Genomic DNA, 13,316 nt, shown 5'->3' on the forward strand with positions numbered 1-13,316 from the left:
TTAAAATTCAGGATGTTTACAAGATTCCCTCTCTGTCTTTGTTTTACTGCAATTTCACTATATTTCCAGGTGTGGCTTTCTTTCTAGGGCTTTGAAAATTTATGGGTAGGGATTTTTCATTAGTTTAGAAAAATTGACAATGATGATCTCCTGAAATATTACCTCTGCCCCATTTTTTTTCTCTCTTCTCCTTCCAGGTTCCAATTAAACATGTCTCAAATCTTCTCCTTCTGTCTCTTACCATCTGTTCTTTCTGTATATTCTATTAGTATCACTTTTCTCTATGTGCTGTATTCTGGATACTTTGTTTCAACTTATTTTAAATTTGTCAATTTCTCTTCAGCACTGTGTAATCTGCTGTTATACCCCCAAAACAGGTTTCTAATTTTGACATTTAATTGTTCAGTTCTAGAAGTGTACTTGGTTCTTTTTCGCATCTACTATATAACTTTTTATGGTTTCTTGTTCCATGCAGACCACATTCATGCGTGTCTTTTATTTACTTGAGCCTAGTAACCACAGATATTTTATAATCTGTGGCTGATAAATCCAGAATATGAAGTCCTGTGAACCAGTTTCTGCTGTTTTTCTGCTGGTTCATGCATGTGATATATTGTTTCTACATGTGCCTGGTTGTCTTTGATTGTAGCTGACAATTAGATCTTAACAATTATCCATAAGAATAGTTTAATATTGAGGATAAAGTTGCCCTCACTAAAGAATATTTTTATTTGCTTCTGCCAGGCACCAGGATGCATTAGCAATTTGGGACCATGTTAATCTAAGATCATGGCTTGAGAGTTCCTGGACTACTCATGAACTGGGTTGCAAGTCTATGGAAGCATGAGTCCAGTTTCCCTGTATGAGAATTTAGCCCATTGAGGTCTGACCTTTTTGACAAAGGGAGTTTTTCAGAGACTCCACCTTGAGAAGGTATTGAGCTTTGAATTCTGTCCCTTTTACAGCTTGCCACTGCCAAAACCACTACTCAATTTCGCAGCAATTTATCCCAGACTGTCAAAAGACCTCGGGGCAAAAGCAGCTTTTAGCACTAGGCTTACCTTTCTGGAATATTGCTTTCTCCAAGATTTGGAAAAGTAATTCCTATCCAGTTAGTATTTTGATACTTTTAAGATGATTTAAAAATATTTCATCCTTCTTTTTTTATTAGTTTTAGATATACAAGCAACATAATAGACATTTACATCCCTCACAAAGTGATAACACCCCCCCAATCTACTACCCCTCTGACATCGTACATAGCTGTTACAATACTATTGACTATATTCCCTATGCTGTACTTTACCTCATATATATATATATATATATATATATATATATATATATATATATGACATTCCATATTATTCTACTTTAGCTTCAGGTATATAACGCAGTGGTCAGGCATCTAACGAATCCATGTTGTGAGACCCCTGTAAGTTCAGTGCCCATTTGGCACCCTACATAATCTTTACCACATTATGGATTATATTCCCCATACTGTGTTTCATATCCCCATGTCTATATTGTGACTACTGATTTGTGCTTTTTAATCCCTTCACCTTCTCCTCCATCCCCCAAACCCCCTCCCCCCCTCTAGCAACCATCATATTTCATCCTTCTTAACTGGGAGCCATCAAAAGGAATTACCTGGCCCACAATTATCAGAAGCAGGAGTTCCTCTATTTTGCTTTCAATGAATACTCAAGCCAAACTGGCCCATATACTGTTACCTGAAATATGATCTGCATATTCCCAATTACTAGTCCTTTCTTATGTTATACCTTATGCTCAACTCCATTCTCTTTGCTTTTCCATTTAAAGCACTCACCTGTCTTTTTTCTCTTGTAATCTTACCCATGCATTAGGCCATGTTCATTCTCACTTCTATGTAATCTTCCCTTACTGCTTTAGATTACAACAATTTATCATCTGAACTATTATAAGGACTCTTTGCCTATTCTTACTCCTTTGTCACATATCTATTTATAGATAGATAGATGACTGATAGACTTTTAGATAGATAGATAGATAGATAGATAGATAGATAGATAGATAGATAGATACCTTGCTTAATTGAACAACAGATCTTTTGTTATTGTCCCACTTGTCCCTAAGGCTCTGAACAATTTTAAAATATATTTTCTCTTTGTTTTTCTAATTATGTAATTTCTGTTGTTCTAACTTCAATTTCACTACATTTTTCATTTGACCCCTTCCATTCTGTTCATGAGCCTATCCATTGTGTTTTAAATTTTGTTTACTGTTTTGTTTTGTTTTTAAGTTCTAAATCTTCCATTTGGTTATTTTTCTTTAATTGTGATAAAATACACATAACAGAAAATTTACTAGTAAATTTACTAGTAATTAAAATTAGTAAAATTTAATACATTCACAATGTTGTGCCTTTATCTAGTTCTAGAACATTTTCATTACCCAAAGGAGAAAACCTATACTCATTAAGTAGTCTCTTCCCATTCCTCTCTCTACCAAGTCCCAGACAACCACTAATATACTTTATGTCTCTATTCATTTGCCTATTCTGAACATATCATACAATTGGAGTAGTACAATATGTGGCCTTTTGTGTCTGGCTTCTTTCACCCAGCATGTTTTTGAGGTTCATCCATGTTGTAGCACATATCAATACTTCATTTCTTTTAATAGCTGAATAATATTCCAATGTATGGGTATATCACATTTTGTTTATCCATTCATCACTTTGTGAACATGTGTGTTCTTTCTGCCTCTGGGCTGTTGTGAATAATGCTGCTGTGAACATTTGTGTGTAAGGATTTTTTTTGAGCATCTCCTTTCATTTATTTTGGGTATACTCCTGGGTATATCCAGGAGTGGAATTGTTGGGTCATATAGTAATTCTACGTTTAACTTTTCGAGCAATCACCAAACAATTTTCCACAACAGATTCACATTCCCACCAGCAAATGTATGAGCATTCTAATATCTCCACATTGTTACCAACACTTATAATCTTTTGGGATTTTTTTTCTGTCGTCATTATTATTATAGCCCCTCATAGGGGTGAAGTAGTATCTCATTATGGTCTTGATTTGCATTTTCCTAATGATTAATGATGGTGAGTGCCTGTTTGTGTGCTTATTGGTTTTCACATATGTTCTTTGGAGAAATGTCTATTCAATTCCTTTGCCCAATTTTATTTAAATTGTTTATGTTTTTGTTGTTGAATTACAATATTTCTTTATATATTCTGAATACTAGGCCCTTGTCAGATATATGATTTCTAAATATTTTCTCCCAGTCTATGGGTTGTCTTTTTACTTTCTTGATAGTCTTTTGATACACAAGTGTTTTTAATTTTGATGAAATGTAATTTACCTTTTTTTGTTGTTGTTGCTTGTGCTCTTCTTGGTTTCGTATTTAAGAAATGATTGCCAAATCCAAGGTCATGAAGATTTGCCCTTATGGTTTCTTCTAAGAGTTTTATGGTTTTAGCTCTTATGTGTAGGTTTTTTATTAATGTTGAGTTAATTTTTATATATAGTGTGAAATATACAAATGACGTTTATGTATTGATCTAGTACCCTACAACTTTGCTGAATTCCATTTGGTTCTTTATTATACCTTCTATTTATTTGCTGAAGTCATTTTTCCCCGAGGCTTTCTATTTGCCATTTGTTTCAAATGTATTCATAAATTGCTTGTTGAAACCTTTTTTATGATAACTGCTTTAACATCCTTGTCAGATAGATGTGATATCTCTTTTATCTTGGTGTTGACATCTATTTATTATGTTTTTTTTCATTCAGTTGGACATCTTCCTGATTCTTGTTACAAATGACATTTTTTTTTAATTGAAATCTGGATTTGGGATATTATGAGACTCTGATTCTGATTTAAACCTCTACTTCAGCTGGCTTCCCCAAGACCACTCCATCAGAAAAAGTGGGAGTACCATTACATTACTGCCAGGTAGAAGTAGAAGTTCAGTTTTCCTACTTGGCTTCTGTTGATACCAAAGAGAAGGTTCTTCAGTACTGTTGAAGGGGTGGAAGTTCCAGGTCCCCACTAGGACTACAGTCATAACTCCCTGAATGGGAAGATTAGATGTTTTTCATTACTGATCCCCAAATGGCATCCACTGACACCACCAGCTGATGTTCTCTTTATACGACTGGGTGTTGCTGAAAGGCTTGACTCTTCTCTAGACCTTTTCTGACACCATCCTAGTGAGGGGGTGGAGTCATGACTTATTAATGCCACATGGGAATAAAAGTCTAGGCTCCCCATATTGACTCCACTGACATTTTGGTGGTAGGGTCCTGCACGCAGGGGTAGGTAGGGTGGGAAGGAGGAGAACCTCATTATTGCCCAGGAGGGATGAAGTCTCAGCTCCCTACTTGGCCTTCTGTGACAGCTCCCTAGCAGGATGTTTGGGGCACCTCATTACAGCCTGTCTAGCATGAAAGACTTGACTTCCTACTTGGCCTTTGCTTGTGTGTATGTGCTCACAGCTTTTCCCTAGGGTTTTCAGCTGGAATAGAGTGTTTATTGCCTAAATGTTTTATGTCTTGCTAGGTTGCCTCTTTATTGGTCCTTTGGTTAGACAAAGCAAGATTTTGCTGGGGACTTTTTTCCTGTTGGGCCCATAGGGAACTTCAAACCACAGGTTATGATCAGAGGGAACATAGCTCAGCTGCAGCAGCAGATATTGCAGGGATCCATGTTGCAGGTAAATGACTTAAGGTAAAATTTTTGGTAGGAATTCCTAATCAGTATACATTTTTCAAATGTGGTTCTTGAAACAACCCCAAATCTTCTACCTCACATCAATTTATAAAGTCAAATTGAAAGTGGTCTCAGCTTTTTAATGAACACTTGCTGCTCCTTATAGCTGGCAATCTTAGTTACGAATCTGTGCTGCATGGCTATGGAGAGCAAAATGAAGGACCAATGGCAGCTAGAGGCAGACAGATTACATGTTGGTATAAGACTTTTCAAACTAGCAAAGCTACCCATTATAGTATGGACTGCCTTGTTGGGTAGTACGTCTTTATCAGTGGGTAGCTTTAAGCTAAGGGAATGCTGTAAAATTGGTTCTTGCACTCAGTGGACACTTGGCCCAGATGGGCTCAGAAATCCCGACTTACTCGAAAGTTTTACCATGACTTCTTGTGCAAAATTAACTTGTCAATACCCTCTCTCTCCATCTTCGTCTGCTCAGACTGCCATAACAAAATACCACTGATGGCTTAAACAACAGAAGTGTATTTTCTCACAGTTCTGGAGGCTGGAAGTCTGAGATCAGGATGCCAACACGGTCAGATTCTGGGGCTCTCTTCCTGGCTTGCTTGTATTTGACCACCTTCTCATTGTGTCCTCACACAGCCTTTCCTCAGTACGTGGAGAGAGAGGGAGAGAGACAGAAAGAGAGAGGGGGAGAGAGAGAGAGAGAGAGAGAGAGAGAGAGAGAGAGAGAGAGAGAGAGAGAGAGAAATTTCTCCTTGTTCTTGTAAGGTCACCACTTCTATTGGCTTAAGCCCCCCCTCCGCCATGATCTCTTTTAACCTCCTAAAAGCTCTATTTCCAAATACAATCACATTGGGAATGAGAACTTCAACACAAAAATTTTGGAGGACACAATTCAGTCCATAACAGTTTCTCCTGTTCCTATTCAAGTTTTTATTTTGATTTGTTTTTTATTTTGCACGCATGCACGCGCATGTTTGTGTGTGTGTGTGTGTGTGTGTGTGTGTGTGTGTGGCAATTCATTAGCATACAAGATTAGGAAACTTGTTATTTGACTGTGTCTGATTCATCTTTGTAGTTCTCAAGTGATTAGGTACAGTGCTTTTCACATAGTAGGTTCTCAATATGTTTGTTGAATTAATAAATACATGAACGAAGCACTTACACAGGTGGAATGAGATGTTTTATCTGTAACAGACAAACACCATTTGTTTCCTTTAAAGGTTCACTACACATTAAAATGTCCCAACTCCTTATCATGCATTCCAAAGTCCTTCATAATCTAGCACCTGCCTACATTTCCTGCTTCATCTCCTACTGTTTCCATACCTATTACCTAGAACCCAGCCACACCAAATTTCTTGCTCTTCCCTGAATACATTAAGCTCTTCATACCTCCAAAATTTTCGCTATTCACAAGTTCTTTCGCATGAAACGGCCTTCCTTATATTTTCACTAGGCAACTCCAAGACCCAAGTTAAATATCCTAATCTTTATGAAGACTTTTCGATTCCTGAAGAAGGAAAAAGTAGTTGTTCATTTCTTTGTGATCGCATAACATTTTATTCATACCACCATAATAACCCTTCTCCCATAATCTTGCAGTTATTTATTTATACCTGTTTTTTCCCACTAGACTATGAAATACTCAAGGGCAGTCATCTTTATCTCTTTGTACTCCTTGCACTACTGAATAGTACATGTGGGTGTTCAGTAAATGCTTGTTGGAAACATGTGCTTTTGAGCTGCACAACCTGATGTTATTTTGGCTACTCTTTTTATTTAGAAGCGAAGTTTAGTTTTATTTAAGACACCAATCACGTAAAAATAAGATAGCAAAACGAGGCTGTAATCTTTCATTTATCACACATATATTGATGGTTTACAGGAAATTTTGTGACATATGGAGGTGGTGTGTTCCTGAAAGGCTTGTAAATTTGATGTCTCAAAAGTTAAATAGCCCAGAGGAATACTGTGTGTATGCATACATAAGCACTCATATTTGTAATTCTCTTTTTTCAATTCAGTATGATTTTGATTTTGGTATGCAGCCTTGTAAATTAACAGCATTAATACACATTGCATCTAGAGAAAAGTAGTTAATTAAACTTTCCAGTACACATATTAAATCTGTGTATTAGATAGGCTCTACGCAGGCATATGTGACAAAGTTCTGTACCTACATTTTATATGTGGTCACTTGATAAATTCATTTACTGAAGACGTCTTTCATTAAATTTTACATTTCTAATGTCAGTCCTGTAATGGATATTGAGAGATATGGAACATTAAGAGAGCAGACATTAAAGGGAAATCAGCATGTTTTCATAAACACAGGGGGGGAAAAAGGAAATCCAAGCAAAATAAAAAAAAAAAAGTTATCACTGGATCTCTATCTACATGATTTTGTCCATGTGGGCAAAGGGAAAAATTGTAACAATATTTTGGTCAATATAGGCTGAAATGTGAGAATTATACTTCTAGTCTATATTATCTAGTATTTTTCAGTGTGGTCCTTTCACCAGTAGCATCAGCATCACCTCACAACTTGTTAGAAATTGAAATTCTCAGGTCCCACCAAAGACCTGCTGAATCATAAACTCTTGGAGTGGGACTTAGCAATCTGTTTTAACAAACCCTTCAGGTGATTCTGATATTGATTCACGTTTGAGAACCCTTTCTGTAGATTTCTGAACTTTATGAATTCCCTGGATAATTACATGTATTACTTCCTCATTTTCTCCTTTATGGGTTTGGTGATGTATTGTTTTCAGGTGATGATGATGATGATGGTGATGATTATAATTATTATTATTATTAAGATAGTACCAGCTCCTTATGTCCCTGTGCTTTGTAATGTTTGAATTCTTAGCCCAGAAGCCCCAGGTTGATTTTCCATCATTTGATCCCTACCTTGATTCCCCATTTTCAGAATACAGGATAAGTGTCATCTTATCAGCACTGGAAACCAGGAAAAAAGAAAAAAAAAAACACATTTAAGTAACAGAAATCACACACTGCTTTCTGGGTGTGCAGAATGTGTGTAGGAGTGAAGTCTGCTTCAAAGTTTCATTATCCCATTTCTGGGAAACTGTCTTAATGATATAATTTAAAAAGTGTGGAGATCAACACACCATAGTGAAAAACTGGGCAACTCAAAATGTTCATCAAAAAGGGATGATTATATAAATTATATTAAATTCATATTATTGAATATTATGTATCTGTTAAAACAATTTAGTAGCTCAGCTTGTATGCAAAAAAACCCCCAAGATATATATATAATATATATATATATATATATATATATATATATATATATATATATATAATATGATAAAAGTAAACCACTTGGGAAAAAATACCATTTGAATTTTCATTGTTAACATAGTTTTCATTTACAATGTAAAAACATAAAATCCATTGGCAACAAATGATGATCACAATACGGTTTTAACTGCAAAAAAATTGGTACACTAAAAAAAGCATAGAGTTAGGCCACAAACAAGTATCAATAAATTTAAGGAAACTGAAATCATACCAAGCATCTTCTCTTACCACATTGGTATGAAACTAGAAATCAATTACAAGAAAAAAAAACAAAAACTGAAAAACACACAAACACATGGAGACTAAATAATATGCTATTATACAATGAATGGGCCAACAATGAGATTAAGGAAGCCATAGAAAAAGATGAAATAGTGCTATTTGAGAAAACATGGATGGATCTTGAGATTATTATGCTATGCAAAATAAGTCAGACAGAAAAATCCAAGAACCGTATGACTTCACTCATATGTGGGACATAAAACTAAAAGCTAAGCTCACCAAAATGGCGGCATGAGGTGAGCCTCTGTTAACCTCCCCTGGAATATACAACTAATAGAACAACAATAACTCCACAAAGGACTCCCTACACAGAAGACAGGCAAGACGAAGAGGCCCACTACTGAATTCACCCAAAGGTGGACGAATAGCACGAGAGGGGAGGAGGGATGGGAGAAGTACGTAGACAGAGCTGCACGGGCGCAGGACGCAGACCTAGCTCAGTGCTCCAAGCTCGCCGCATCCCGGAACTACCAAAGCTGCGGGAGAGGGAAGAACTCGGACTGCTAGGGCTCTGCTTATGGCCCACAGGGCTGAGGGGGCAGCATATAACACGGCTGAACCCAACGCTCATGGCAGAGACCTCAGAAAATGGAGTGAGGGAAGAATGCTGAAAACGGTGGTTTAAGCCCTCAGCTGAGCAGAGACCGGAAGCCTTAGGCACTGAGACTAGCCGCCCCTGCATACCCTCCCAGAGCTCGCCCCGCCCCCACCGGCCCGGTGCTAGAAGCGGAACAGAAGCAGTGTCAGATCAAAAGAAGAGAATATTTGCTGTTCTGAGAACTGTGGACGGTAGACAGAGATTCGCAGCACAACTAGTTCCGGCAAAGGGGAGGGAGCAGTGGAAGCAGGACAAGCTGTGGTGGTGTTCACCGCCATTGCTCTGGGCCACCTCTCACAACTCACCCCGCCTCTGGCCCCACCTATCTGGGCAGATCCCTGAAGGAGTTAACAGAAGTGCTGAAACATATGGCCTCTGAACCTGGTGCAGGAAGAGCTTTTGAACTTCGAAAGCTCTCCGCATACCCACCGGGACCCTGCAACCTGTCACACAGGTGAACTATTAACAGAGGAGAAGCCCATCTCCCAGGGAATCCCCCCATTGTGTCAGATGCTGGAATAGGGCAGAGAAAATACAGAACTACGGTGTGAGAGAGAAAAAAAGGCTGCAGTCAGAGAGAAAATAAAACATTCCACCAACAAGTACTAGAAAACAAAAGAAAGACCTCTTCCTACCTATCAAACTGTTGTAGAAGTCACTCCTGTAGATGTGTAGGAAGAGACATAATAAATCAGTAATTACCAAAAATAACCAAGGCAACAAGACAGCTCAGAAAGAAAGTGAAAAGTCTCCAGAAAAGGAACTTAAAGATATAGAAATATGTGACTTAAATGACAGAGAATTCAAGATTGCAGTTCTGAAAAAAACTCAACTCGATGCAAGAAAACACAAAAAGGCAGTTTAATGAACTCAGAAACACAATCAAAGAACAACATGAGCATTTTACGAAAGAGATTGAAATTTTAAAAAAGAACCAAACAGAACTTCTGTAGATTAAGAACTCAATAGAAGAAATTAAGAACGAAATAACCAGCTTAGGTAGTAGAGTTGACCAGATGGAAGAAAGAATCTGTGACATCAAACATAGAAACCTGGAAGTGACATAGATGGAAGAAGAAAGAGACTAGAGAATTCAAAGAAATGAAAGAAATCTACAAGAACTTTCTGACTCCATAAGAAAGAGCAATATAAGACTAATGGGCATACCAGAAGGAGAAGAAAGACAGAAGGGAACAGAGAATCTATTCAAATAGATTGTCGATGAGAACTTCCCAAACTTGTGGACAGAACTGGATCCTCGAATCCAAGAAGCAAATAGAACACCTAATTACCTCAATCCCAACAGGCCTTCTCCAAGGCACATTGTATTGAAGCTGTCTAAAATCAACGACAAAGAAACAATCCTCAAGGCAGCCAGGGAAAAGAAGATGGTAAATTACAAATGAAAGCACATTAGACTATCATCAGATTTTTCAGCAGAAACACTACAAGCCAGGAAGGAGTGGACACAAATATTCAAACTATTGAAAGAGAGAAATTATTAGTTGAGAATAATATATCCAGCAAAGATATCCTTTAGATATGAAGCAGGAATAAAGACCTTTCCAGACATATAGAAGCTGAAGGAATTTTCTAATACACGACCTGCACTACTATAAATACTAAAGGAGGCTATTCAACCACCATCAACAGGGACAATTTGTGGCAAACAAAACATAAAAAGGGGGAGAGTAAAGGCCTGAACCAGAATATGGGAATGGAGAATGTAAGTGTGCTAAAGAAAATGGAAAACTCTAAATATCAAACTTTCTTTTACATACACTTAATGGTAACCACTCAAAAAAAATCCAGAACTGAAATATATACTGCAATAAAAGAAGAATCAGAGGGAAACATCATACAATGCCACCATACAGAAATAACAGACAACAACAAAAAGGCAAAGAAACAATGGAGACACAGCCTTACCAGAAAACAAAAGATAGAATGACAGGAAATCCACACATATAAATAACCACCTTAAATATGAATGGACTGAACTCACCAATAAAAAAGGCACGGAGTAGCAGTTTGGATCTAAAAACTAAACCCAACCATATGCTGTCCCCAAGAGACAGATCCTAGCTACAAGAACAAGCATAGACTCAAAGTGAAAGGGTGGGAATTGACACTCCAAGCAAATGGTACCCAGAGAAAATCAGGTGTAGGCATACTGATATCAGATGAAAGAGACTTCAGGGTCAAAAAGATAACAAGAGACAAAGATGGACGTTTCATAATGGTAAAGGGGACTATACAACAAGAACACATAACAGTCATCAATATTTATGCCCCCAATCAGGGAGCACCGAAATATACCAAGCAACTACTAACAGAACTAAAGGGAGAAATTGACCAAAACACAATTATACTAGGGGACTTAAATACATCATTGACAGCTATGGATAGATCATCCAAACAGAAAATAAATAACGAAATAGCAGCCCTAAATGACACATTAGATGAAATGGACATAATTGACATTTATAGAGCACTTCATCCTAAAACATCAGACTATACATTCTTTTCTAGTGTACATGGAACATTCTCAAGGATAGACCATATATTGGGACATAAAATCAGCCTCAGCAAATTTAAGAAGATTGAAATCATACCAAGCATATTCTCTGATCACAAGGCTTTGAAATTGGATATCAACTGCAAAAAGAAAGCAGGAAAAAACACAAATACATGGAGATTAAACAACATACTTTTAAAGAATGACTGGGTCAAAGAAGAAATTAGAGGAGAGATCAAAAGATACATAGAAACAAATGACAATGAAAATACATCCTACCAAAATTTTGGGATGCAGCGAAAGCAGTTTTAAGAGGGAAATTTATATCATTACAGGCCTATCTCAAGAAACAAGAAAAATCCCAAATAAATAACCTCATGTTACACCTTAAAGAACTAAAAGAAGAAGAACAAGTGAAACCCAAGGTCAGCAGAAGAAAGGAAACAAAAATTAGAGCAGAACTAAATGAAATAGAGAACAAAAAACAATAGAAAAAATTAATGTGACAAAGAGCTGGTTCTTTGAAAAGATTAACAAATTGACAAACCCTTGGCTAGACTCACTAAGATAAAAAGAGAGAAGACACTAATTAACAAAATCAGAAATGAAAAAGGGGAAGTTATCACGGACACCACAGAAATACAAAGGATCATCCAAGAATACTATGAAGGACTATATGCCACCAAATTCAACAACCTAGAAGAAATGGACAAGTTCTTAGAAACATATAGCCTTCCAAGGCTGAACCATGAAGAACTGGAAAATCTAAACAGACCGATCACCAGTAACGAAATTGAATCAGTCATCCAAAACCTTCCCAAAAGCAAAAGTCCGGGACCAGATGGCTTCACTAGTGAATTCTACCAAACCTTCAAAGAGGATCTAATACCAATCCTGCTCAAACTCTTCCAAAAAATTGAAGAAGAGACAGTACTCCTTACTCATTTTATAAAGCCAATATTACCCTGCTACCAAAACCTGGTAAGGACAGCACAAATACAGAAAACTACAAACCAATATCTCTGATGAATACAGATGCAAAAATCCTAAATGAAATTCTAGCAAATCGAATACAAAAATGCATTAAAAAGATTATTTATCACGACCAAGTGGGGTACATCCCTGGGGAACAAGGATGGTTCAACATCCAAAACCATCAATGTGATACATCACATAAACAAAATAAAGGACAAAAATAATATGATTATATCAATTGATGCAGAACAAGCATTTGACAAGACACAACATCCATTTATGATTAAAACACTTAATAAAATAGGTATAGAAGGAAAATACCTTAACATAATAAAGGCCATATATGACAAGCCCTCTGCTAATCTCATAATTAATGGTGAAAAACTGAAGCCCTTTGCTCTACGTTCAGGAACATGACAGGGATGTCCCCTATCACCTCTGCTTTTCAACATAGTGTTGGAAGTCCTTGCCAGAGCAATCAGGCAAGAGAAAGAAATAAAAGGCATCCAAATTGGGAATGAAGAAGTTAAATTATCACTCTTTGCAGATGACATGATGCTATATATAGAAAACCCTAAAGACTCCACTGAAAAGCTATTAGAAACAATCAACGAATACAGTAAAGTTGCTGGCTACAAAATCAACATACAAGTCTATTGCTTTCCTATATACTAACAATGAAATCTCAGAAAAAGAAATACAAAAAATAATTCCTTTTGCAATTGCAGCAAAAAGAATAAAATACCTAGGAATAAACTTAACCAAGGATGTGAAAGACCTATATGCTGAAAACTATAAGACATTTTTGAAAGAAATTGAAGAAGACACAAAGAAATGGAAAGACATTCCGTGCTCATGGATTGGAAGAATCAACATAGTTAAAAT

Source organism: Rhinolophus sinicus, chromosome X (genome assembly GCF_036562045.2).
Source record: "Rhinolophus sinicus isolate RSC01 chromosome X, ASM3656204v1, whole genome shotgun sequence".
NCBI lineage: Eukaryota > Metazoa > Chordata > Mammalia > Chiroptera > Rhinolophidae > Rhinolophus > Rhinolophus sinicus.